The sequence below is a fragment of the Melospiza melodia genome, chromosome 4 (genome assembly GCF_035770615.1).
Source record: "Melospiza melodia melodia isolate bMelMel2 chromosome 4, bMelMel2.pri, whole genome shotgun sequence".
Classification (NCBI taxonomy): Eukaryota; Metazoa; Chordata; class Aves; order Passeriformes; family Passerellidae; genus Melospiza; species Melospiza melodia.
In genome coordinates, this window is record NC_086197.1 from 92714058 (window position 1) to 92739432 (window position 25375).

General features: G+C 38.1%; 1 long non-coding RNA gene across 1 annotated transcript in view; it reads right to left on the reverse strand.

The window, feature by feature from the left end:
• Positions 1-650: 650 nt before the first annotated feature.
• The window catches only part of LOC134418111 (uncharacterized), a 39109-nt gene continuing 14384 nt past the window's right edge, over positions 651-25375 (reverse strand). Inside the window, exon 3 of the long non-coding RNA XR_010027702.1 lies at positions 651-1092. This is a non-coding gene — a long non-coding RNA (uncharacterized LOC134418111). The remainder of the gene's footprint in view (positions 1093-25375) is intronic.

Genomic DNA, 25375 nt, shown 5'->3' on the forward strand with positions numbered 1-25375 from the left:
GCAGGGTGGGGTCAGACCCCAAAAGCTATCAGCACTGTCTTTACCTCAGGAAATCTTGAAATGATTGATGATGTTTTTAGCATTCCAGGAGATTAAAGATATTCTCAAAGCAATATGCATACCCCTTCTAGTCCAAGTCAGTTTTTTAAAGCAATTTTTTCACTGCCCTGGCAGGCGTTCTGCTGGGAAAGGGCTGTGAACCCTTGGTGCCCTGAACATCATTCCCTGCCAAAAACGTGTGAATGTTGACACAGAAGCACGAAACACATCCAAAAGTTGTACTGCCAAGCACAAAGATGTTAATCCCCAAACTTGTTCTTTTCTCTGTCTTTTGCTGGAATCAACAGGGTCATGTAGGTGAGATTTGTCCTTGCAATATCACATCTCTTACTAGGAGGAAAAAATACAAAAGGATATTTTACACTCACAATACTGCTCATCTGTTGATTGTTTTTCTCCTTCTTTTGTTTTCTTTCTTCTTTTTCTCTTTTCTTTCTCTTTTCTTTTCTTTTCTTTTCTTTTCTTTTCTTTTCTTTTCTTTTCTTTTCTTTTCTTTTCTTTTCTTTTCTTTTCTTTTCTTTTCTTTTCTTTTCTTTTCCTTTTCTAAATTTTTTTCTTATTTTTCTTTTTTATTTTTTTTTTCTTTTTCATTTTAAGTGGGGCATGGAGGCAGTGGAGGACTGGCACAGGTGCTGATTTACCTCCTTCATTCTCTTAAATATGCAAGTATCACATTTCTTCCAGGATACCTCTGAATTTAAAATATCAGGAAGGTGGAAAATATCCTGAAAAAATCATTATGTGCTCACCCCTCTCCCATATGCCCAGGATATTTGTTTTGGCTATTGTCAGTCACAGAATGCCAGGCTGTGTGGACTTCTGTTCTTATCCAAAACCACATATGTCATTATGTAGGACCTACCCACTAGCAATTATGTTTCACTAAGGTGGTTTGGTAACATGTCTGCTGAAGGAAGTTAACAACAGGCTTTTTAAAGTTGCTTTGTGTTGCAAAAATATGATTAATCCAAATACTTCATGGGTTGGAGCATCTGTGTGCATTTGTAATCCATTCTCAGACTTGACTGTGATCTACAGAGTGAAGAAAAAGTAAAGCTTGCAGTCAGGTCAAATGTAATTATGAATGTTTCAGTTTTACACTGTTTAAGGGCTGTATTCATTAAAAATCATGCACACATACACAATAGAAAAAGTATGATTTTTTGAATTATGAAGATTTTTTTCTGAACAGTTTGACTATATAGTAATTGAATGACTTGGAAACTTAATTTTATGAACTTCTTCCTCTGCAGCTTTCAAGCAAGTACCATGATCAAGACTTTTAAGTGGTTCTCACAGAAAAGATTAGAGTAACACAAAAGAAAATTATGTTCATTGTAATTTCTTTTACTCCTTGTCATTTCATCTCAGATATCCAGATTCAAATGGATTTAAAGTTTTATTTTGTGTAAAACTTTCTAATGAATTCTTTGGGCCATATAACCCCCCTCTCTTTGCAAACTAAAATTCATAAATTCTGGTGTTTAAGCATATTCTGATCTTGATCAAATGAATGGCTTTGCTGTGTCATACAGGTAATTGAAGGACTTAGGCAAGCAAGTGCCAGCCCTGAGTTCTCATTAATGGGGTGACAGCAGAATATTTTAATCCAGTCCTTCATTCCAAAAATAAAGTATTGATCTAAAGTAAGAAATAAAGGGAGAAAATTTTGTATGGGGTTTTTTTGTGGAATTTTTTTCCAAATTACAACAAGAATACCAGACATCAACCCTTAGCAGAGTTGAATAAAATACATCAGGAACAAGAAACATAAACACATTCATAAAAAATATATATACAAGCTGAGAAAAAACCAGACCTGTCCATACTATATGCATGAATACAGTGTTCTTCTTCTTTATACATAGTTAAAAGCAGAAACCAAAAAATATCAAACAAAAATGCGTTCTTATGCTTTTGTCAATTTGCTGTTGCTACAGTAAACTAATTTGCTAATTTCATTCCCAGCTGGAAACTCCCACTTAGTGCCTGGAGGAGTACATGAGTTTTTGAAATGACTGAGGTACATACCAGTGACAGCAAAAGACTCCCAGGACTTTGTTACTCCCCCATCTCATGAAAGTTAGGAGTTGAGCTTGCTGTCATTACCACTCTCCAACAGAGAATTAAAAACCTAGGTGATTGTCTGAAACACCAGCCACCTTGAAAATGAAATATTTTATTGATTGTTGCAACACCTCTCCAGGTGGGATTTTTAGACAGCTCTAGAGAATCCACCGGGCTGCTTCTGCTGTGTCAAATCCAATTTATTTGCTTACATCTATTGATTAATGCTGTGGGTGGAGTGTCACAGAGATTCTTGCTGCAGGATCAGTCAAATTGTACATGGGCAAAAGGTGTAAACAGGCAATGGAAAATATTCCTACAGATGAGGAAATTGTCACGTAGGACAGCTCTTTGTTGGGTGTTTTGAAGCTGGCTTGGATCAAGTGGAGACAATCAATAGCATTTTATCACACATGAACTGAAGTGGTCACGTACACCCACAGGCAGGTAGATTGCATGAAATGAGCAGAAGAGCATCTCAGGGAGTCTCACCCAATCCAGCTGAACATGCTGCTGTGAGAACCCTTGAAACTGGGACTCCTGGGTGAGTCCATGAGACAGTCCAATTGTGCCCTGATCCTATGCCACAATCCAAATAATTAATTTCTGCACAAAGACTTCTGTCTCTGAGAGTCTGTGCAACACCAGCATCCAGGTGATGTAACCTGATGACAAGAAACTAAATGGATTTCCTGTAGTTGGTGAGCCTTAGAGAAAAGCTACACTCCATCAGAGCACTCTTGAGGATGTTGAGACTGAGATTCACAAGAAGAGCCCAGCACAAGGTGAGGCTTTCATAGAGGTTGCTCATTGTCCTTCCATGAAGGTTTTTAAGCCATTAAGCAGCTGCATAAAGCCCTGAGAAGCCTGGTCTGACTTCAGAGCTGACCCTGATTCGAGCAGCAGATTGGACTAGAGAATGCCTGTTGTCCTCCCATCCAGAATTTCACATGGTCTTTTGATAACAATATGACAGAAACACAACAGGAGGTTTACATCTCTATCAGAGGTGAGCTGCCCACAGAAGTCGAATGGAGAATCCTCAGAATAAAGGTCCTCTGAATGCTGTTGCTCAGTGACAACTGTGGCAGGGAAAGAGCAGCAGATGATGCCTGAACCCTCTGGGACACATGCAGCCACCCCAATGCCCACCACAAGGCCACATTCTGAAAGTTGATAGCAAGAAACAGTTCAAAAATATGACTGGGTAAGACAATCCTCAACAAGGAGTGGCTGAGATTCAATACTTGCTTTTTAGAAAACCATTATGAAATAATTTGTCATGAGCTTGTTTATTAGAGAGCCATGGGCAGGTGTCTTTGGGGATGATTTCTTACTGCAGAAAGAAACACCATAGCTGTAAATGATGTGGTGAGGTATTTGGAAATGAAAAGGAAGTAAGGGGAGTAAGTTTTTAGAGAATCAAGAATATTTAAGAGGCTCAGGTCACTTGGAAAGGAAGATTCTGTGTTGAAGGAAAGGAGTAAGAGAGGGGTGAAATGATGAAATGGGAGAGGAAGGAAGACAATCAGGACACATTCTAGACTACCCCTCATGAGTTTCTAGCCATCTAGTCAAGGTTACTTCAAGGGAAGAGAGGTCTAATAGTTTTGTAGAACATCATAAAGGTCCTTTGACTTCATATAGAATTTTCATTCACATTAAGAAAACTTATTATATTTAGGTATTGACTTAAAATACAAAAGAGTTCCCAACAGTGCCTGGGAAAAGTTTCAGGCCTGTTTTATAGCCTTAGCTGTACTCAAGCCAAAAGAGGATATTAGAAAAGAGCTAATTATAATTATTACTCAGAGAGAAAATGATCATATCAAAGGCAGTTCAATGTTCTGCCATTTCAGAGGACCTCATAAAGTTCAGGAAAAAGTCTGATTCAGTTCATAATGGGAAACCTTTTCAAAAGTACCGTAGTCTTTATGGAAACTGAGTCCCCTGTATAGCCAGAAGGAGAACTGACTGGAAGGATGCAAAGTCATCCTTATAGAGCATGGGTAAGTGCATTAGGAACTTGGGAATAAACTTTTATTACTGTTTTACAGAGTATTAATATTTGTTCCACCATTCACCTGCTTCTGTGAACAATATTTTAGACAGGCACAGAATTGATTTTTGTTTGTAATTTATTTTGCAAAGAATACCATGGAACACTTAAGAAAAGAGTGGCTGCGGCAGAACTGGTCTGCAAGTAGGAGAAAACACTGAACTTATGGTTCAGGAAGCTTAGGGTGCCAGGCCTAGTCCCTGAAGAGCATGACACAAGTCACACAGATTTATTTTAAAAATCTTTTTTTGTGGTCCCTTTTCTCCTCCTGGGCTTTCCCCTGTTGGAGTATGCACTCATTCCATGAGGGAAGGAGAAGAGAAGGAGAGATGGTGGCAGCAGATTGCTGGGACCATGCAAAATACACTTGCTCCCTCTGCCAAATCCTCCTCTTTCCTCCCAGTCAAACCTCTCCCCTGCACTTTTAAGAAGTGCTGAACTGAAGGCATTATCTCAGAGAGCCCATCCTTGAGTCACCAAGCAATGTGCATTCCACTCAGGTATATCTGAACTGACATGGGAAAGAGAATATTGTCTGCTCAGGATCACCTTTGCAATGAATTTCTAGATATTGTTAGGTGCTCTAAACAAATGTAAAAGCTGTTAGTAATTTTTTTTTTAATTTTTCTTTTTTTTCATAAGAGATGCTCATAACAGTGGATTTGCCTAGAATTCCTCTGGGCTGTCCTGGGCACATGGAGAAAGAAGCAACAGTTATCTAAATACAAGCATAATGATTTGTCCTATGTCCTCTTTAATGTGAGTTCAATGAAGATAGGAGCAACATCATCACAATCTGAAGTCAGACCAAGAGGTAACACCCAGGGAGCCTTGAACTGAATCTTATTGGCATCTTCTTTGTTATTAGTAGTGAGTTATCTTCAGCTTCAGGGGATTTTTAGAACAAAAAGTTTTTCATGAATGAAAATTTTAAAAAGTGGTCATTGGCCATTTCTAATGCATTCCTAACTCTGAATTGTCTCAGAAATTCAATCAAACACATCTGTGATTTTTGTGGAGCAAAAGTCACAAATTCTTTAGTATTTGTTTGTCTGTATAAAACATTTTAATCTGTTCTTCCAAAGCTATTTTCCACCTTGAAGGAGCACTGATCAAAGTAATGGAATTGGCACCAAAGCAAGCATTGCTGTGACTTGTTCCATCAACTGGTTTACACACGTTACCTGTGTAGAAATAAGTTGTGATTTTTTTAAAAACCGAGAAATGAAAAATCTGTGTCTGTAAGTAGCATTTACTGTGTAGGAAAATTCATCTCTGATGCTTCCTAATACAAAGAAAATTTTTTTTTCTCTTAACAGCCACACAGTCACCAGCAAGGCATTATATGAGATATAGGATATCTTCTGAACATATTACAGCAAGTCTGACAGAAGACAGACTTAGGCTGATGGTTCTTGTCAGTCTAATTTTGGACATCTTTTAATTAAGATGATGATTATGACTAGATTTCCAGAGGCATTACCAGACCAGTAAACTTACTGAAATTGTATATTAAGTTATCACGAGAGATGTTGAACAGTTTTACTGGCAGTGGGTGTTTCAGTCATCCAAGTCTGTTAGAATAGCAAGTCAAATATTCATCTTTCTGCTTTGCATTTGAATTTTCCAAGTGGGCTACATCTCAAGTAGGATGTGGAATTTTAGAAAGTTCATTTGCAATACATTATTCCAAAGCACTGCAGTGGATTGGTGGCATGCATAGGTGCGTGTGGACACACACAAACTTGCCCATGTGGCTGGGTGGCATCAAAAGCCCTTTGTATCAAAGATCAAGCAAATAATCATTTTCCTCTGGCATAAAAAGAAAAAGGTTGACATCAGAAATTCTCCTGTTATGAAGCATATATCTAACACATATAAGTGGCATCTGTGCCAGCAGGTTTAAAGTCTCTAGAAGATAGTTGAGACACAAACTCTGAGTTGTTGAGGAAATTTGGTCACATCTGTGAAGCAAAACCTTATTTACAAGTTTCAAGTAGATGAATTCAATCCACTTTCTCTGTAAAAATTTTGTTGCAAACCAGACTCTGCAAGGCTAGTGCAGTCTTGCATAAAAGAGTTTCCTTTTCTAGTTCTAAAATAAACTGTTCCTTTCCACACATACAACAGCATTACTTGCTTGACGGACAAGATACTCATCTCTGAATCTGCATGTCTCTGTGGAGTTTAACGAGATGCAGCCATGTATAAAAGCTGCAAATCTGTTCTGTGAACTGCAGTCTGGCAGAAATCTGTATTTGTATCTTCGTATCTTCTTAGCTCAGCCTGAATGAGGAAAATTAAGAAAACTTGTGAAATGAGTCTTATACTTCATGGTGACCAGATTGGTTGGAAACACTGTTGAGTTTTATGGGTTTTTATGGACCATTTAAGAGATATCAATTCAGCTGCATGGAGCTGTCATTCATCCCCCAGCATACAAACCAAGTCATGAACAGCCTCTCTTCCTTCAATTAATTTTGGTTTTAAATAAATTGAAAAAAACCCTAAGGAAGTTCAGACATATCCTTCACTGTCTTGAGAGGTGATGCCATTATGTCTGCAATGTCACTAGTGAATCAAAAGAGCTTCTTTGTTCCACTCTCTTGGGCTGTTGCTGGTTAAAAGCATGCTTTTGATTTACCATTTGAGGTGAAGAACATTGTTCTTTTTGCGTATATCTGTTCAGCTCTGTTATAAATGGCCATTAAGATTCTACTGTTTACTGGTTAGTGACCTGATGTGTGTTTATTTTTGAGTCCTTTAAGCTCCATGACCATTATTTTTTATTTAGACACATTTTCTTTTGTCCCTTTGTTTCACCTGCCTTTAACAGACTGCTATCATTATCTTTAAATAGATGTCAGATGAGCTCCTCTCTACAGGAAAAGTGCTTTTAATCTTCATTTCACACTGCAGCCTCTGGCTCATTCTTATCTACCCTGCAAAGACAACAATACTGGAAGACTGCTAGGCTCATGTCTTTTTTAAGGGCACTGATGGACTCTGTACTCTGTTAGGGTGCTTTTTCTTGCTTCTGTCATCCTTTCCCACTGAAAAATTGACATGACAACAATTTATAAGGACTGTGGTGTTTTAAGGGGCCTTTATCTCTTATATTCTTTGATCCCTGTGGAGTTTCAGAAATGGTTGGGCTGTGATGAAACACGCCCAGGCAGAAGCTGAATAACCAAATGTTCTGAGTTACATTCTAAGATCCACTAAGTAAAACTGTGCATCTTTTCATATACAGAAAATAAAATTTAAAAAATACTGAAATCTGATTGACATTCTCTTGATCTGGAAACCTGCACAAATACCATGAAATTTGAAAGATTCTGACCTTTGAGTCCTTCACAAGCTCTTAGTAAGCTAGGAGGTGAGAATGTGTCCAGAAATCCAGTGTTAAAGGATGTGACCCATAAAACCATTGTGTTCCCTTTCAGTGTGATATTAATTTATACATTCAGGCTGAGCAATGGGATTAAATACAGGATTATTACATGCTTAATCCATGGTTGTGGTTTAAACCCAACAGGCAGCTGCATTCCTGCATTCCTGACTCTGATTTCATCATGCTTCTGGACACTTTACTAATTCTCTGTGACTTCTGCATTTCCCTACTGCTTATAAACTCTGATCTTTCCTTTGCAGAAATATTTTTTCAAAATTCAATACCTGGTCTAACAATTGTAGTAAATGAACTTTTCAGCTTATTTTTACTTTAAAAGTGCAATCTGCACTGGCAAGAGATGACTTAGTAGTTTTAACCCAGGTTCTCAAAGGCATAAATTAAAGTGGAAAAACATAAATTCTTTAATTCTTTAAGTCTGGAAACTTGCTCAGCACAGGTTTTTCTAATTGGTTTTCCTTGGCTGTTGAATTGATTAGATGATTATATTACAATTTCATGAATAATGTGATGTAATTTCGATCAAAAATCAGATGAGAGCTTCTTGGAGAACAGTTGCATTGAAAGCCTGAGAGGGAAAATCTGTCTTCTGAAAGAGGTTTTTTTGCTCAAATAAACAGTAGTTTAGATCTGGCATTCCTGGAGATGTAAAAGAGCACAGGACTGCTGAGATGTGCACTACAATTTTCCTCCCACTCTGTCTGTGACTTAGTTTATAAGAATGTGTCGTACTCACAAGCACAATTCTTGGCTCTCTCTCCACAAACATTTTGAGCATCTGTTTTTCCACATATTATTTGCTTCTGTGTCCTTAATAATGAATGTGAGGTTTCTTTTGAGCCTGGGAATGAGCTTCAGCATCAGAGGATTTCTGTGCTGCCTAGTAAGCAGTGAGATGGTCACAAGTCTTACTGCTCTGTTGCATGTCCTCTACAATGGTACTGTGATTGCTCTTTTTTTTTTTTAATATTAATTTGAAGGGGAGGGAAGGCAGTTAAAGGCTGTTTTTGCTTGTTTTATCCATGACTGAGGGCAATGATCCTTCCTGGTGTTTCCCATGTAATGCCACCAGCAATGTCTGCATGCAGCCCTTGGAAGAGGCTCATTTAAACTGAGATCATTACATGATAGAAAGAGCTCAGGCATATGGTAATGCAAAGCACTTTTGACTTGAAATTCTAGCCAGTAGCAACATTGTTTGAGGCTTAATTTTATGATTTAAAAAGCCACAAAATCTCTCATGTGAATACAGGCAGATATTATACAATTGTTAACTTTAATTTATATTTACTTAACCAAACAAAAGATGGCCTTGTTGGTTTACATGAAAAACAGATTTGAGCATATGAAAACACTGGGGATACATGGCTGCAAAACTTAAAATATATAATCTCAATTTTTTCTTCCTTGAAACATCTGGCTTTGGGAGACATTTCAATCAATGTGTCCCAGGACCTCAAAGAGAAAAACATTCATTTTCATGAGGAATATTTAAATAACAGGTTCGTCCTTACATTTCTTACAAGGTCTTAAAACCTGAAAGCAAGAAATGGAATTTTAAAGTTCATTGTCAAAGAAAACGTTGTTCTTTAAATTAACGATTTAAGGAAATCTGAAATGACACTCTTTTTATTTTTCCTAGGGCCAGATGAAGAATGTATATCCATGTAAAAATGAAAATAGACAATCTGTGTGTAATGAATATAAATTTTATCTTAAACCAGCAGAACCAAATTAAATATTGTAACATTTAGCACTTCTGCAAAGATATATGCTATCAAATTTACAGTGCAGTATAAATGTTCATAAAGAAGATTATTCTTCCAATTTTGAAGCCCAGAAATAAAAATTAAAATTAAATGAGCCTAAAATGAACATTGATTACAGCATTTTTTTTCTGCCCCACTTAACTCATTCTGCTAAACCTAAAGTTCTTAGGACTCTTATTTCAGGGGGAAAAGATGCTTCTTCTGTGCTACTTTTAAATGGTATGATAGCCATGGTTCTGGAGGGCAAAGTGGGGGTTTTCGGGTTAAGACCTGAAGTAAAAGGAACTTCAGAGACCTTTTTGTACACCTTAGGGTACTGGGGTGTTGGGGGGCACAATGCATTGGGTCCCACTGGAACCTCTTTTCATGTGGGTTTCATGTTCTACCAGTACATTCACCCTGCACTTCAAAGTGCCACAGCAGGTCAGGTAGACCTCCAGGAATTAGCTTTACTCATCTTTGCTGTTAAAGGCAGGGCAGCTCCATAGCACAGAGAGCTAAGGGGGTCAGCAATGACACAGCAGCAGCACTGGGCACGTGCCCTGAGCCCTGTTCCACAGCTACATCACTCACCTGATCTCACTACATGAACACAGCTTGGGTGTGCACAAAACAGAGATTCTGAGAGTTAAGGGTGCTTATGTGCACCAAAAAAAGAGAAGATTTGATCCACATCTCGTATATCTTGGATTAATGTATCATTTATTGCTTCTTTTATTAAAGGGAAAGAAAAAAAACAGCTCTAGAAAACCACATGCCAAAGCTCTCATTACCAGTTACCAATATTCAGCCAGTGAATTGCTCCCCAGGCAGCAATGCTTCCTTTAAAATTTTCAATTTATAATGAAGAGATGAGCTTTTCCCCTTGTTGAAAAAAACCCTTCTCTTGACATTAAACTTGACCTGGTATTCTAAAGTGAACTCAGGAAAAGAGGCTGAATCTGAAGCAGTTTTACTTTGGAGGTAATGAATCCAAACAGGGCATCATTGCAATGTTTATGCCAAAAACATGAGAGAAGCTGGGGATCCTCTGGTACTGCTTCATGTCACAATGGAGGGGACAATTGCCAAATGAAGAGAAAGCTCTTACTGAGGCACACGAATCTGTACTTTTCAGACAAATTTTCAGAACTGGGAAGACAGTGGCAAATTCCATGTGAGCATAATGTGGTAGGTAGCAAGAGCTGCAGCCACATGTTTAATGTCAGTTCAGATGTCCCTTTTGAGATGCAGGATGTAGTCTCATGATTGAAATAAAAATGTACATGGAACCTGAGCTTTGGTTTTATCAGTTACATGAATGAGAATTACTACTATTTTGACTTGACTACCTTATTTCCATTTTGTATGTCTACCAAATCACTAAAAAAATGGGAGCATTGCAGCATGAGACCCAGGGATTTTATTTTTTCACTGCACCACTTTTGTGATAATTATTTGGCTGAGTTGAAGCAGAGTTTTCCCATGGACAATGAAACGCTCAATGTGGCTGCCTGACAAGGTCATGCATAGAGTAACCATTTGCATGGAGCTGGCAGAAGTACATGCCTTTCCAGGGCATAAACAAGCTTTGAGAATGCCAAAAATGATACAGGAAAAATAATTATAACTTGAATCAAACCAGCTTGTTTCTTTTAACCTTTCCCCAGACTCAGCTAATTTATTGAACTCTGGGCATTGCAGTTACAGCTCCAAAGAGCTTTTCTGTTCCATTTTGCTGCACTCCACTGCATGAATGATCAGGGAATGTGGCAGTGCCCTTGATTCAGATGTTTACAAATCACAGACCTGTGGTATTTGACTATCTTATCAGCACACATGATGCAGATAGGAACCTGTTCAGAGTCATGGCAGCACAAAGAGATACTGCCTGAATTACAATACTTCATAAGTTGCAGGGCTGTCTTTCAAAAGCCATAAGGTATTGGTTTTTTCTTTTAAAAGAATATCTACTACTTGCTAACATAAAATTTCTAATACTTCTGATCATAAAGTTACATTATTATTCTTTGCATGAGAAAGCAAATAAAAAACAAATTTTTAGCTAACAGTTAAAAACACCAAAAATATTTCATCTGACCCTGGTAAGATACTGCAGCAAATATTGTGTATGGGTGGCAAAGAACTATTGTTCTATTTTCTGTAGAAAGGAATAATACATTAGATGCCAGGTTGGTATTTTGATAACCATGAACCTATGATTGGCTCTGCCCTATGACTGTTTCAATGAGTTGTTTGGTGTTGTTTTATTTGTGTGAATGTGTTAAGGTCTTTTTTAAATATACTTAGGCATCCTTGAATCTGAAAAAACCAAATTTTATGGTATGTTGGTAAAATCCATGCCATATATAGCATATTGATAATATTATAGGTTATATTATATCCTTCATAGATAGTCCTGTCTGATTTGACTTACACATCATCCTGGTGAAATGCTGGGCAAATTTGTAATGAAGATGCTGTCCTGGAACTGGTGTGGTGGAAGAGACACTGGAACACACTTCTGTGCCAGTGAAATCATGTACAGAATGGATAATTTGCTTCAGTTTGGGGTGGTAGTGAACTATGGCACGAGTCAACTTTGCCCTGCCTGCTGTGGGGGCCTGATGCATGGCAGAAAGATTAACTTCAGCAAACTTCAGGCTCCTGTGAGGTTCTCAATGCCTGATGTGATACACATACAGCTGCTGACAATGGCCTGGATCCCATTGTCAGAATAACGTCTCTAACCTGCGCCATGTAAATAAAACTAATGGAATCTCCAACAAGGTCTTGAACCAAAAAAACATAACTTAGATTAGGTTTGGCAAACAGGCAAGGTGTTAAAACTGTATTCTGGCATCATAGAAAGTATGTGATGGTCCCAGATGAAATGAATTCCAGGCCTGAGCATCAACTTTGCAGAGTTTTCTGCTTATTAGTAGTACATGTATTTTCTTCTACAATGTAGTTTTTCCACTAAGCTTATGGAGAAAATGTTCTGTATACATCTGCAGGCAGGGAAGAGAAATTATGGAAGAGAAAGCCTGATTACCTCTACTACCCCATGGAGACAAAGCCTGAAGCATTCAACCATTAAAACAGTTCTGTGGTATAAAGGAGATTAGCATGAAATCTCTTGTCAATAGACATATACATACAGGAAAGCAATTTAATGTGTCCTCATTTGCTAGCATATTGAATTAGACAGGGAATTTTGGCATTCACTGAGAGCAAGTAAATGCTTTCCATGGGCTGATGAGAGTATATTATTGATCAATTGGACACGTTTGTGTGACAAACAATGGTCTCAATCTTTTGCAGAGACAGATGAATTTAATGTGAACATGCAGATTCAAGTCAGAAATGTCAATCTGTCAATGTGATGATGAGCTCTTTTCAGTTCAGGCTTTGACTGGCAAAGCATGATGTGTAGGGTGGTCAAAGAAAGAAAAAAATACCAATCACTGGCTTAGGAAAGGTCATTGAGGGCAGGTTTGCAAATTTCAGCTGGGGAGAACTGAGAGATCTGTGAAACACCATGGTGGTGCTCTGCTGCAGAGCTGGAGGGGCACCAGTTATTAAAATCCCTGCTAGTAAAGAAATCCCTGTTATAAATGATTTTTTGGGACTTAGAAATATTTCATACATTAATTGAAAAATAATGTACATGTAACTAAAGTGTTTTTTTTCTAGGAGTGTTTGTGGCTCTGAAAACATCAAGAATTTTACCTAAAATAAGAAAATTTGAAATGCCACATCTGAAAAATGTTACTATAATTTGATATTATTTTAACTACATTATTTTAAATGTTCTTTTTCAGAGACAGAAGTTGACATTAAGTAAAAATGACTTTTCACTTTTGGCCTCCTTGCCTAAATATTGATTGATGACCTTCTGGATGGTTTCTTTTAAATCTTCACAAAGAAATATTTCCCTCTGCATAGTGCAAATATAAAATATACATGTATAGATCTGAATTTCCTGGACATCTTTGCTAAAGCTCCTACTATATTCCAGGCAGAATTGGTGTGAGCAATTACCAAGACTGAACTGCATGCTTAAAAGAAAATCTGACTTCGCATACAGATATTCCATGGAGATTTTTGTCCTATCTATGTGTATATTTATATCTATATAATTTCAAGGATCCATTTCTATATATATATCTGCATGTATTCCTGAGAGCCAGCACGAATATGGAGGCTTGTGTGCATACATCACTTTGATGAGCTGAACATATTGTATGGAGAACATAAGTCTCCGAGTAGAGACACAGTAATTGTAATAGAGGGTAGAGCAGGTCAGTGTAAGATTTAACATTTTGTATGAGTCAGCTGCAGCTGCTGCTCTCCAAATAAAGAAGAGCTGGTAACTGCTTTGTCCTGTTAGCAATCCAAGAGAATCCCTGCTACACTTTTACTCGACGAGTTATTGAATCTCCTGCAGGGCTGTGATTTACTCCTCTGTTGCCAGCTCTGATTTACTTGCGGCTGCTGCATCATTCCCGTCCCCTCTGTGTTTGGTGGGACAGGGGCAAGGGGCAGGAGCTCAGGACAGGAGCAGAGCTGGATGGGGGCTCCTGGGCAGCACCAGCCCCAGGGATGGGTGGGATGTGGGCTGGGGGTGGGACTCAGACCATGGACAGAAGGGACAGGGCTCTGGTGGGGCTGGAGATGTGTCCTAGGTGGGGCGGGGACTGATGGTGCTGGGCCTGGATGGTCCTATATCGGTGATATTTTTACCCGACATCCAGGAAGAATGATGAGGATGACTCCATCTTATCAGAAGGCTAATTAATTACATTATTATACTATATTATTCTATATTATATTACACTATGTTACATTACATCTAAACTGAATCTGCCAAGCACTCAACTCCACTGCACAGCATCTCGCGACTGTCAGCCAACAGTCCCAACACAAACACACCTGGATCAAGCAAATTCCTTCAGGTAAACAATCTCCCTCAATGTGCTCCACTTGCGAACAACACAGGAGCAGTAAAGGAGATAAGAATTGTTGTAATCATTCCTTGCTTCTCTCACGGCTTCTCCCAGGTTCAGAGAACGTGAATCTCACGGTCCTAGGCTCTGGGCAGGAACAGCAGGGCATGTGTGTGCACTCTGGCACTGACAGAAAACATGGCACATATTTTGGGCCAGTATCTGGCCCATGTTCCATGGAAATCTTGGTCTGCATAGCAGTGCAAAGGAAGTTTCTCAGGTTTTTACATGAGAAGCTTATTCTGAGCAAAAACGTCTCTGGAGTGGGAGGAAAACAAGTGGGAAATAAATACAGTGATATCTCACCTAAATAGCTGATTGAAAAACAACCACACTCCTCAAATCCTGCCTCTGTTGCCTGATCAAGCAACAGATCTCTCTCTCTCTGATCAAGCAACTCTTCCTGAGTTTTCCCCATTTCTCATCTGAAAGAGATTCTTGTAACAAATGCATTAAAATTTATTGATTTGATCTCATGGTTCTTTGGCGCAAAAAGATCCTGATGTGTTCAGCTATTACTTTTTTATTAGCTACATCTGTATGTACATGACAAGCTCCTTGGAGGCTTTACATATCACCTTTTAAAAAAACATCTGTCCATTTTACCACAGCTTCACACTTTGGAAAAAAACGTGAATTTAGAGTCAGTCAAACAGACTCAGGATTTCTTTGTGTGAGGACTCTCAGGGCTATTATTTAAAATCAAAAACATGATTTTAAAGAAAATGAAAGCTATGAATCCATGATTGAGTGTCTTTGTTCAGAATTCAAATGTTTGCAATTTTTTTTCACTATTTTCAGTTTGAAAGGGAATTAAGCTACTCACTCAGGTTTAGGGCCTTTTAACTAACAAATGTTCAACCTAAACTCATATTAACTTTTAGAGTGTCCATGTCTCAAACAAACAAAAAAAAGACAATAATTTTTATAGATATAAGTTGATTTAACCATATACAGTGGCAAAAGTCCTTTATAGTAAATTTTTGGTGCTTCAGCCATAGAAGAAAGGTACAGGGTTTTTTTCCTGGGAAACTGAATATATTTCCAGTAAAATTGATTTACTGAGTGAAAGTTTGAGTGAAAGAGTATCTATGGGATTTTCCAAGTAAAAGAAAGGAAATTCCATATATATATATATATATATGTATCTATATTTAGAAACTCCTGTTCACGACCCTGTCTTTTGATTCATTCTGTGTTAGCCTGATTTTCAATATCTTAAGATTTTTAATTTCTTTCATTCCTTATGGTGTAACACAAGCAGAGAGGGTCCTTGCTGAATCCCTGCCTCTGAGAAGCTCTGTGCAGTTCTTTACTCTTTTCCGGGAGTATCCCATTTAAAGGATATAATAACCCAGATATTACACATTTTCATATATAAATTTTGTTCTTTTTCCTCAGCATGATACACTTCTCTGTATGGCTAACTATATAAAATGTTGCCCTTAAAAACTCTGTGAAATTTAGCACAGATAAATTTCATATAATTTTAGTGACCCAAAAGTGTCCATAGGGGGGTTGTTTTCTGCTGAAGCACACAAGAAAGCTGAAATGAACTTGAAAGTGATCTGGGCTCTTGGCGTCATGAAAGAAAATGAATCGAGATGTTTAGATTGGTGTCTCCTGAATTGCTGGATGTCATGCTTGGGTCGATAAAGCTCACAGCCTGAGTTTTTTACAGCAGTCATGAATTTGTGATTAGGTCAGCAACGAGGTAGGGTGAGGTAGAGTGGGTCTGAGCAAAAGAGTGCTCAGTTTCAGATCCCATTGCCCATCTGCTCCTCTAGGTGGAAAAAGATAGACCAGCACCTAAATTGCACTCTGTGACCTAATACTTTTATGAGGGACACGTCCCTCAGATTTATTCTGCTAATTTCTTGTTCTGATACTTGTGACACATATTTCTGTTCCGCTTAGGAGACTGGCAAAAGCACAATGTTATGGAAGCTTATGAACAAAACATCCATACTATGCTTATCAATTACCAGTCTCAGGTGGCTTCTCCTGGATGCGGCTGCCTGTGGCTTATCTGTCCACAGAGCATCTTCAGAACACTGGACTCAGTCAGCCTTGGAGGGCACAGTCATGGTGATCTGGGGTGGGCTCAGATTCACGATTAACTGAGCAGGTGGCACATTGTGCACTGAGCTCAGCTCTTGTCTGGCTGAGCACCCTTCTCCTCAGCAGAAGCTGGCATGTTTGTAGTTCGCTGGGAAAAGCCCACAGGAAAAAATATGGGCTTTGGCATGACCTTCACCTCAAACTTTTTTCAGCTCATTACTCATTGATCACAGTACAGACATGTGGAGTATCTGATATATAACCCAAAAAGAGTAATGGGTCAGCAGATACAATTAGGACTGAGATTTTCACAGGTCTCACAAGCAAACAGGTGTTAAATTCTGTCTGAAGATTAAAGGAATTCACATGCTTAGTTAGTTGGTTAGTGTAGATACTCTTACACCACCATGAGGTGTTTTTTAGCAGTAGCATTTCATAAAATGAGAAAAGGGGCTCTACTTTTGGTTTGGTATAACTCTATGCTAATAGCCAGTTTTAGCATTTTAAATATATCAAAAGTATTCAAAACCCCCACAAGCTATTAATCAGACTCACAATGGAGGTGAAGACAGAAATACCTATGAGCATGTCTTAGGTGTTTGATTTTCTGTTTGATAGGCTTGGACAGCTATAACCTTCCCTGCTTGTGTTTTGAATTGTGCGGGAAAGAGCAATTCCTGAAGCCAAAGATCTACATTAATAGGTCAGTATCCCTAGGTACCTTCCCCTTTTACCATGGTAATGATTGGCATCTAGCCATGAGCAAAGTTTTCCCTCCACAAGCCCCATCCAAACACCCCACCATCATTCACTGAAGTGTTTCCACACTAAGTGCTGAAGTGTCATCCCCTCCTCAGCTCTGCTTGACAGATGAGCTTGACCATGGTCACACAGAGGGTGTAGGGCAGAATATTCCCCAAGGCCATCCTTCCTCCTAGGGGTTCTCACACTTTGATCAAGCACAGCTACACTCCTTTGCAAGACTCTGCAGGAAAATGCATCCGCACTGCACTTGCCCTGAGTATCAGCAGAGAGCCAGGCTACCATACTGAATAAGTTCAAGAAATGCCACAGAAATTTCACTTAAAAGTTTTCCAAGGTATCCAAGTGGTTTTCATAACAGCTAAGGACAGTCATTCTGGTTCTTTAGTGCGTGACAAGGAAAAATTGGCTAAAGATGTGTGACAGCTGCTGGCAAACTCATTCAGACTGACAAAGCTCTCGAAGTAACTGCCTGCAGTGAAGAGGTTCACTGCAAAAGCAATTGCTTTTAATTGTAAGAATTTCCCTGGCTCATAATTTTGTTCTGTTCTGAGTCAGATTTCTTAAATCAAGGACACATTATATTTTAGACTGTAAAGGTATGTCAGATCTATCCCAGTTTTTCAGCAGAAAGGTTTTCTGGCAAAATGATTTTTCCAGTTGCAGTGTTCTCATAAAATGTAAGGGGAAATAAAAAGAGGGGAAAAAAGAGCAGAAAACAAAAGGGTGAATGGTTTTATCTCTCTGGCTTATTCCTTATACCCAGTCCATCTGTTTAAGTTTTGAAATTTGCACTTTTAAGTGTCTAAAATGGCCGGATTCATATGTTATAGAATTTAATGAAAGTTTGATGCCTGAGAGTATTTCTGAATGATTTATCCTTTACATCACAAATTTTTAATTTGCTTTCTCCAAGACAGAGGTATTTTTGCCTCATTATGTAATTTGTGAATGTTGATCTGCTCTACCCAAAACACTGGGTAGATTTTTCAGTTTGAAATCTGCATTCCTATTCTATGAGACTCATCTGATATTTTGAGAATTTATCTGCAGGGTCTGTAATAATATCTTTAAAATCTATACTGGTACTTATAAGGTCTTTAAGACTTGTTTTAAAACCTTGGATCTTGGTTAACCATTGCTAACAAATTCTGAAGTCATCTCAGAAAAGTTCAGGACCTTTAAGCATGTAATCTCTTGAACAAAACCATGAAATAATATTTCTCTGAATTCTCACTATTCAGATTGACATAAAGTTGAATTACCCATAAATCAAGTGCAGAGAGAGATACTCCTCAGAGTATATTCTGCATTTATTTTTGTGATTAATCACAGCAGAAGTGCTAGTGATTTTAGAAAATGCACAAGTGTACACGTACAAAGCAGTAGGTAGAGAAAGTATTGAGAACAGCAGTGACTGGCGTGCACCAAACAATGCTTAAAACACCATAAATAACACCAAAAAAAGAAAAAGTCAAATGCAATATTAAGATGTAACAGGTGAATCATATCATTAGAGATTGTTCAAGATGCTGGAGAAAAACCCCTCTAAAATATTATTTTTTAAGAAGTTAGATCACAATCTGGATCAAAAATACAACAGTTACTGGGAGGATCAGTAGAATGGAGAGGCTTTTCATAAAAAGTTACTAAAAAAGCTTTGCTTGTTAAGTCCATCAGATGAAGTCTCAGAGAGAGGATATGATTGCTCTATAAAGATCCTTGATGGGTAAGCATCAGGAAGGAGAAAAACTATTTATGGTAAAGGACAGTGCTGACACAAGAACAAATGCATATAAACCAGCTATGGATGCAATTAGGCTGGATATGAGGAGATTTTTAACCATGAGAGAAACAAGAATTGGAAACAGACTTCCAATTAGAAGTGCAAGGGTATAAAACCTAATTGACTCTAAGACAGAGAGCCATACTGGCTTCTGAAAAGAAGAAAACAATATTGTGTCATCAAACAACTACACTTCAGGAGCCAGTTTTGTTCCCTTATTGCTATGCACAGGCATAGGTGTGGTTTACAAACTGTGTAGAGAATTAATGTTTCTGCATTTTAAAATTTTTAAACTCATTATCCTCATGTAATTTTAATCCATTACTACTGTGTCTGTACAGTACCTTTCAAACTGAGTAGGATTCATTTTGACATGGTGAAAGTGATTAGTCATCAAAATAGTTTTCCGAAATAACTAATCAAATGGGATGATGTGACTAGCACATTATCACCTTCCATTTGAAACTCAAAGCTCATCTGTCACAACAGATAAAACTGAGAAACAGAGACAGGAAAATTTGAGCAAGAGAAACCATCTTCTGATCAATGCTGTGGTGAAAGACTAGATATTCATGCAACTAACTTATAACACATGTTAATTTAACATGGAAACATTTTGGATGCTAAAAATTTGCACTGCAAATCTTGTAGACCTAACGATAACTTTCTTAAAGTACACCAGTATAAGTAAATCCATTTTTTTCCCCCCTGAAATTTGGATAATTAGGTGGAGAGCTGAGGAGATAGGAAGGCTGAGACTGTATTTGGCAAACAACCTGATGTGCTTTTCTGTCATCAAAGGCATCATTGTGCCTATCTCTGACTTTGTACAAATAGACTTTCATGTTCCTGTTTATTATGGATTTATTGAAATCTAAGACTGATTATGTTCCTCATTAAAGCTTTTAATTAAACTCTAATTTTTTCTGAAAGTAAAAACCACTTCTTCAGTGTAGTGTTCTGCATGTTCTTCCTTGAAGTCTCACCTCAGTAATCCTACTTTATCACAGAAAGTAAAAATAATCATTATTGGAACATATCTGGATTTTATACTCATCTGTGCAGTTTAAAAAAAAAATGACACAGGCCTGAATTTTTTTTGATTTAAACAGCAATAAAAAATCAATACAAAATCTCTATGGACTTTAATTTAATAGATTTGTAATTACAATTGTTTACACAGACTCAAACAAACAAAAAAGCCCCTAGGCATAAGCAAAAGCTTTAGACATCCAACCAATAAGGAAAATCAACAGAAAAAAACTCTACTTTGCCTCTCTTTCTGACCAAATCTGTAAGATTTCCCCGAGAGCCGCCAGATCAATAACCTCTGCATGCATGAGAAGATCTTGTAGCAGCTCTGTGAAATCAGTTCCACGCTTCATGGGAAATGCCCTTCTGGCGATGCCCTTTCCTTTAGAACAAGAGGCAATCTGTCCCTCAGCTCATTTCAGCCCTGTAACTACACCCAAAGCAAATAAAGTGTTCTTCAGACAGGTTCTGTGCCATCCAGGGCATGGCTTTCAGCTCCACACCTGGGGAACAGTCTGGGGACCAGGAGGCAGATGAGCACTGGCTTTGCAGTGCTGGCTTTTCCTGCACCATGGAGCCTCACGTTTTGGTGGTCTGATCTGAAGGTGGTCAAGGCTGAAATAGGCAAGGCAAGTAACATCTAGAATGAGTACTTCAGTGCTACCCATGCCAAAACAGCAAAATGGACTCTGTGTCCAGACTGAGGACCAGCATGTGCTAAGGCCATCCCTGTGCTATTCACCCTCCTGTGCTTAAGGGCCACAAGCTTTAAGTCTGAGTCTAGGATTGCATCACCATTTTCTCTGCTTCTCCCAAGAGACTCAAATGGGTTCCAGCCTGTTCTCCAATTCTTGCCCGTTTCTTGCACAGACATTGGCTAAGGCCTTACCCACTTTAATGAAATGAGATGGAACCAAAATTTTAGTGAGTGCAGACTTTAGAGCAGATGCTGCACCCTAAGCCTGATGCATGGCCCCCATAGGCAGTACAAGTAAAGGAGCAGCAGAGTTACCCTGCATGCAATCCATCTCTGGTGAGATGACTAAACCTCAGTGTATTTACAAGCCTGTTGAGATCAAGATATTCTAAAGAAACTCTGGTTTTCAAAAAGCTTTAGTGCTTTTTATTCATTATCTCATTTTCCATATTATTAACTGTTTCCTAAAACCCAATTTTTCCCCTATAAATTATCTGATAAAAGTGAAGGAGTGCTTGTAACAGTCTCCATTGCATGAAAGCCTGAAAGAACAACACATTATACTTTAATTGTTGTTAGCTGAGTATTCAGCAGCACTGACTTCCATTAATAGCATCTGTACCTGTATTTCACATAGTCTTGGTGTCTGAATGTGTTTTTATTTTCAGTCAGAATAGACTTGTGATCAGTATTAATTTATTGGTAAAACTGAGACTCAGAAACACTATAGAGACAGATACAGTACAATAAAGCTGATTTTAAAGATTATTTAATCAAAATGGGTCCCATTTTAAGACTGTGTTAGCTTTCCACAGTTTAAAGCTTCGCTGATTGCATTTAAATGGCTTTAGACATGTAGTGTCAGACCAGACAGAGTCATAAGTTAACTGGTTTTCTCCATCAGAAAACAAATTTCATGAAATTTTCAGGACATCATTCATTATACATTTCCTTTTGGTGCCTCCTTGAAATGCTCCACTTCAGACACTTAAAACACAATCAAGATCACATAATCTCAGAAGGATTTTCTTCCTAAGTGTACAGTCCCTGATTGTGCCCCAAGTAATGAGCCTATCAGTTTTATCTGTTGATGTGGTGCTGAAATGGGTAAGTAAAGTTATAAATGACACTGAACATCACTAACACAAGGGACAGTAGAAACCCATTGCTATTTTACAAACCCTAAATTCTAAACATTTAAGTTGTCTTGCTGTGCCCCAGATTGTACACTGCTTTATAATCTCAGAGTTGGGGAATTTAGTGGGTCAAAGAAGAGTAGCTGCTTTAGTAAAACATTAAAATAGGGGTTGTTTTTTTCTCATCAGAAGGGCTCTTTGTCTGTTGTATATAACTGCCAGGTTTCTACTTTACTGAAGAAAACATTCTTCATGCATCAACCTGGCCAGCATTCTTTATTATACACTTCCCAACACTTTGTGCAGGTAAATCAGAAGCAGATGAAACTGTAAACACTTCTATCTGCCTTTGATTAGGCATTATTTCAGCTTTCTCAGCACATTGCAGGGTCAAGGACACAGAGCATCATCAAAGCTGACTCTGGCATGAAGGCTGAGAAATGTCCACCATGCAAAACTCCATGAAAAGTTTTACTGTCTCGAGACCCTTCTGTCATCTGCACTATTTGAATCTGCCACAGCTGTGTGAGATTGAATCATGACTTGGTGTTGCTGCTTTTCAAGGATTTCCTGTCTCACTGTTGTTAAGGTCTGTAGCTAGTTAATCTCCATTATGTAATAGATAAAATACATGCCTCTCCTCTTGAAAAATAACATCAGTTACAGTATTGATTTTAATCCAGCACTTTTGTATTGATAAAACACCATGTTTATAAACAGGCTTTAATTGGTGCATGGAAACAAAATTTTTGAATTAGAGTTCACTAAAGCCAGTCAGTTGTTTCTGAACTGGAATAGTGGAAGTTTATTTTTTTCAAAAGCTATTTACACTACAGCCTCAAGCACAGAAAGGCAATAATTTCTTAAACATTGCAGATTCTATATATCAACTAGAAGATAAATAGTAATTACTTTATTTTAGCACCAGATTATCTGCTAATACTTAGAAGTCTTAGGAATTACAGTTCATGCTGTGTCAAAGTGAGAGGCTTTATTCCTGCTCTGGATAAGGATCATCCTCTGCATAGATTTCAGCACGGCAGATGGAAGGTATTAGGCAATTCCTATACTTTATCTGCTCTGGTATAATTTTTGGTTGTGTATCAAGAAACTTACTGGAGACATCCTTTTCCTTTAGAAGTGATTGTTAAGTAACAGGGTGTTGGCATTTGGTTCTTTTGAGTTGTGGTTTTTTAATCTTCTGAGAAGCCCACATTGCTTTGGCATCAAAATTGTCACCAAGTAATGTGTTTTTGTGGCAATGTGTGGCAATGATCACAATTCTACTGGTGCCAGTTGAAACCATGTGAATGAAACTTGGCTCTAAACCAAGGCATATGATCTAAACATACATATGTAGATGTTCATAAGCCATTATGGCATCTATGCTCCCTTACAGAATGCTTACAGCCATCAGAGACATCATTAATTCTGGGAACAGAGATCCTTCAGCAGTTTTTCTTCAAAGAAAAGTGGCTTGATTCAGGGGTCCAAACAGAGGCAGGAGGTTGCAGGGCCCGTCTATCGTGTCTGCTACCACTGTGGGGATGTCTCACACGCCCCAGGGTATTTCATCACTGGACACTTATGCTTGGGCAACTGAACCCCTCTGACAGTCACTGGGTTAGTTTTATAACCTTTCCCATCACTAGAGCTATCATGAGCATAAAAATTGGTCAGGTGAAGCTGTCTGGAGCTGGACTCTCTAAAAATCTGAGATAATATCCATGAAAAGCCATTACTGAATTACATTAGAACATGACATTCAGCAGAAATGTTCCTTAAAAAAAAAAAAATGTCCATCTACCTTAAGAGCAGAAGGGTTTTTATATTCTTATGTAAGGGTTAAGATGGCAGAAATAGGAGGAGGGAAGAGAGAGACTGGAGGATGCCATGTGAGAATGAAGGAAAACAGAATGGAAAAAAAGTAAATGAAAATTACTCAAATCACCCTACAAGAAAACAAAGCTGATTTTCTTCTCATTTTATTTTTTAGATAGGTTGTGATTGTTCACAAAACATTTCAAGCAGATGGATTCTGCTAGTTTGTCACTTGTTTTACCAGCTCTCACTTGGAGTCACAAAAAAATACTGTGAATCATGAGAAAGTTTTCATAATACAATGCCATAAACATACCACTGACTTTGCATATAGGAAAGCTAAATTGTGAGAAAAGAACCTGGACTTTAATGCAATATCCCAGTGCCACTGCAATCAGTTGTGAAGCTCCTCTGGATTTGACTGGGAACAGATTTTGACCTTGAAAAAATAGCTCTGTGTGTAAAAAGGCCATCACTTAATATAGTGTTCTCAGTTATTTTACTTGAAAAATATGTGCTGTATTCATATCCCCCTGAAAGAAAAGCAAACATTTTTTTGCTTGTCATACTGTTTCAAATTTATATCTACACAGGAAAAGATCATATAGGAGCTGTGAATCACATTCTGAATGCAAGCTTTTAAAAGGTGGGGGAAGGGGGAAGGCTGAGCCTTCCTGGCCCTGCTGTTAGCAGTTCTCATTTTCTGTAAAGTGTAATCAGTTGTGGCACCAGCAGCACAAGAGCCGGATGTTGGTGCTGGCAAAGGAGTTCCTGTTGTGCCTTATGACTGGCTCAGCATCTGAAGGGCAAAAGGAATCCTTCTGCTTTAAATATCTAACATTTATTTTAAAATTTGAACACAGAAGCTGTTCTTCTGAGAAAGGTACTATAACTGGTAGAAGCGTGGTTTATGGTCTGTCACTGGGGATCCATGTTACTTTCCTGTAGTACGGCGCATTCAGGATTAATAAGAACGCTTTGCTGTTTCAGGTCTTGTGAAGCAATTTTTTAAGGCCATAAATTTTCAGGCTGATATTTTGTTTGTGCTGTCTGTAGGAAAAAGGGTACCTTTGCACGAAATACTGGATGGCCAAAGGCAAACCACAAAATGAAATCCAGGGTCTGATGGGGATTAGAAGAAGGGTTTAGAAAGGGAAATCTGTGTATTTAACTTAAGAGGCGATGAAACATTCATCTAATTTATAAATATTTGATGAGTGGACTTTGAGGTAGATAAGGAGTGTTCAGGACAGCACTGAGCAGAAGAGCTGAGAGCAGAGAAGAGTTATGCAGAGAAAGAAAAGGCTGTGATAATACATGAAAAAAGAAAACTTCCTTCATTTGAAGTCTACTCTCTTTGACTGTTGGTCTACAGAATAGTCTTCAAGGACAGCAACAGAACTATCACTATTTTGAACTCTTTATTAACATTACTGTATATTACAGCAGTGAGCAGACTCCACATGAGATCAAGGTCTTTTTTACTGAGCCATAGCTGAGAGCAAAATATGCCATAGGATAATCCCTGACTAGAAAATCTAATGAGATTGATAAGGCATACAAAAAAGAGAAGAAAAGTAAAGGCAGGAGAGATTTCCTAAGGTTGCAACCCAAATAAGTGATGGATTTATTTATTTATTACTAATTTATCTAGTGAAATGAAGCCATGATACATAGAGTTTAAAATTACAGCTGTGGGTTAAGAGGAGATGAGCCAAACAACTC